Source organism: Cupressus sempervirens, chromosome 4 (assembly GCF_028749045.1).
Source record: "Cupressus sempervirens isolate cs-2001-9-10 chromosome 4, ASM2874904v1, whole genome shotgun sequence".
In the NCBI taxonomy this organism is placed as follows: Eukaryota; Viridiplantae; Streptophyta; class Pinopsida; order Cupressales; family Cupressaceae; genus Cupressus; species Cupressus sempervirens.
Genome location: NC_143121.1, coordinates 406,216,991 through 406,220,381, shown reverse-complemented (window position 1 = coordinate 406,220,381; position 3,391 = coordinate 406,216,991).

Here is a 3,391-nt window from a genome sequence, read left to right as displayed (position 1 = left end):
AAATTATAATAATTTACAACATCTTTAATAAAATGATACTAAATTTTCACTTATTTGAAAACAATGTACACATTAAAATACATTATTATATATTATGACATTGTGTTATTTCTATTTAAGGAAAATATAGAAAATCTACCTAATTAATTTAACACATTCTTAATTAATAATAAGTAAATATATTATTGAACTTTCTTATTATACGATTGAAAGTTTATTTTGGATATTTAATTATTGTTAAATGAAATATAGAAAATCTAAGTTTACTTATATTATTTACTTATTATTTATTAAAAAGTGTTAAATTAGCTAGATTTGAACTATATTTTCCTTATAGAAATAACGTGCAATGTCACAATATATAATAATGTATTTTAAGTGTACAATAGACTTAGCTAATTTTTAATTAATAATAAGTATATATATATATATATATATATATATATATATATATAGTTAATTTAACACATTTTCATGTTTGAAAGTTTATTTTGAATAAATTATTGTTAAATAAAATATATAGATAATCTGTTCGAACTCTAAAGTTCTCATGTATGTACATGTATATGCATTCAATCATATATATTTAAATTTTATCAGATAATATATGTACATGTTATAGATTATCTAGACACATGTGTGATGTACATTCAATTACATGTATAATTTTAAATAAATAAAAAAAAATTGTGTGTACAGTAGACAATTTAGCTCTTGATACATTTCTACATCTAGATATGGCTTCACATGATCAACTTGTTGTGGCTCGTAGTGTGGCACTTGATGCAGTTCTTGCTGCGACACAGGTTGATGCGGTTCCTGTTGTAGTGCCTAATGAAGTTCCTGTTTTGGCTCCTTGTGCAACTCGTCATGGTGCTTGTGGTGGGGCTCGTGTTGCAACTCGTGGTGTACCTCGAGGTAGGGCTTGTCATGCAGCTCATGTTTTGGCTCCTAGTGTGGCTCTTGTTGTGGCTCCAAGTGGTGTAGGTCCTACTGTGGCTCCTGGTGCAACTCCTATTCCTAGTCAGGCTACACCTACAACTCCTGTTGGAGGTCGTGCCGCACCACCTCCACGCATTGATATCGATGCTTTATTTGAATTTTCAGAGCAGGAGGTTGCTAGAGTGCAACAGTCTATATCATCCTCTAATGATGGTCTTTATAGAGACATATGTGCTATGATATGTAGGAGTTTACAAGATTTGACAGCTAGATTTAGAGCTCACCATTCATTTACTCCTGACATATTAGCTTCCATATCTAGGGAGCTTAGGGCTAAGATTTCAAGAGATGCATCTTTTGATGACGTGAAGAGGGTGGCCTCCAAAGACGTCATCAAAAGAGATCTCTTTCCAAGATATGAGGGAGCACAAGGTAGGGTGAGAGGTTACTGAGTGACATGATGCACAGATCCTATTATTGCTAGCATGATCTATCCTTGGTTCTTAGCTGCACATGGTCGTTATCCTAATAACGATGAGATATCTCTTTATTTTGCATAGCAGTTGTACGTTGACTTTCGCGTGGGGCTCAACGTCAACTACTTGGATATTCCTTATTATTGCAAATAGGGGCATGGTCGTATCGTAGATCGTGACCAATATCGCAGTGCACATCATTCGCCACCTTGAGATGTCTAACAACTTGTTGGATAGAGACTGCCTTCGGTGACTCCAGCACATGCACCTATTGCAGATAGAGTTGTCATTGCTTCCTAGAGGGGAGCAATTGACACTATTGGACACATTACATCTATGGCTGCTAGTATCACATATGATTCTATTGGTCATTATATTCATAGTCGACATCCTCGTTCACCTGGTCGACCATCTTCAGAGGCATGTAGTAGCACTTCAAGAACCTCTGATGATGCATATAGAGTTGCTGGGCTACCACTACTAGGTGATGTTCTCATGGTCTTTCAGGACATCAGGCATAGGATTTGGCACTGTATTTTTTGGAGGATATGTTGCACATTATTAGTTATATTTTTGATACACAGGGTATTCCAGTTCACTCAGTGATGGATGTTGTTAGACATCATCAGAGACCTGGCATAGTTCCACAGACACAGGCTGCCACACCAGTGATAGACAATACACTTGTGCGTAGCTCACAACATTCAACACTAGGCTCATGGCAGATGACTTGGGCATATGAGTTGGAGATGTCCAGATCATAGTTGAGGGTCTTGATGATTTTGGTGAGCAGTTGTGAGGCTTGTCTGAGATTGATACTAGTTCGACCCTGGGTATTTTATCGTACATGGACCTATTGTTCAGATGACTTGGCAGCATTGATTCTACACCATTACCCAGCCAGTTACATAGTCCACTTCACTTCGATTTACTAGCAGTTGGACATGGTGCTGAGGGTGGTTTAGTAGGTGTTGGAGTTTCAGCCTCATGTGCATCGGTAGATGATACGATGGAGTCTGCCGATCATCCTCCACCTCCAAAGACCCAAGTACATATATAATTTATTTTTAATTTTAAATATATATGAAATTAAAAAATATGAATTTATTGAAAAATTTAGTTCAGATATATATCTAGATATTTAATTTAATCTAAATAACTATAATAAATCATGCAGGCATAGGTCACTGAGCACATGGTTACATGTAGTGCTAGTTTAGGGCATCAAGTACGTGAGAGAGATGATTCTATTGAGGCAACTGGTAGTGCTCAGGTACTTGAGTTTTAAATAGCTTGTTTAAAGTTATTTAAATGTTTCAAGTTCTATATATATATATATATATATATATATATATATATATATATATATATATATATATATATATATATATATATATATGCAAGTTCGTAGTTGATTTGAATGTACATGTACACATATGTATATATGCTTAGATAAAACTCTAATGTATGTATATGTATATATATATTTGCAGGGCTCGGTTGATGCACCTCAACGAGAGAATGTACAAGAGACTCGATCAGAGGGTCGTTCTGTTCATATGCATCTTGAGGGGTCCCTCTAGTAGTAGATCTTTATATATTTTTTGATGCATTTATATATTGGAGACAATTTACATACACATGTGTATATTTTAGTACCTTGATGACATACATGTATACATATGTTTCACTATTTATTTGATTATTGAGTACTTTAGTAGTTAGATGGTCCCATGTATATATGACTTTTTATATTTTGCTAGGTACATGTATTTATTCGAGATTTACATTTTGCATATGTATGCATTTTAGTTGTAGAGATATATTCTATATCTATAGATGTTTATTCTTGAGACGCGTATATGTGTATATGTGTATTTTTTATGTATTATAGCTATAGAACATGATCTTGAGACATGTACATGTTACATATATACATGTGTGTTATTTTTTTATAGTACTTATAGTAGAAT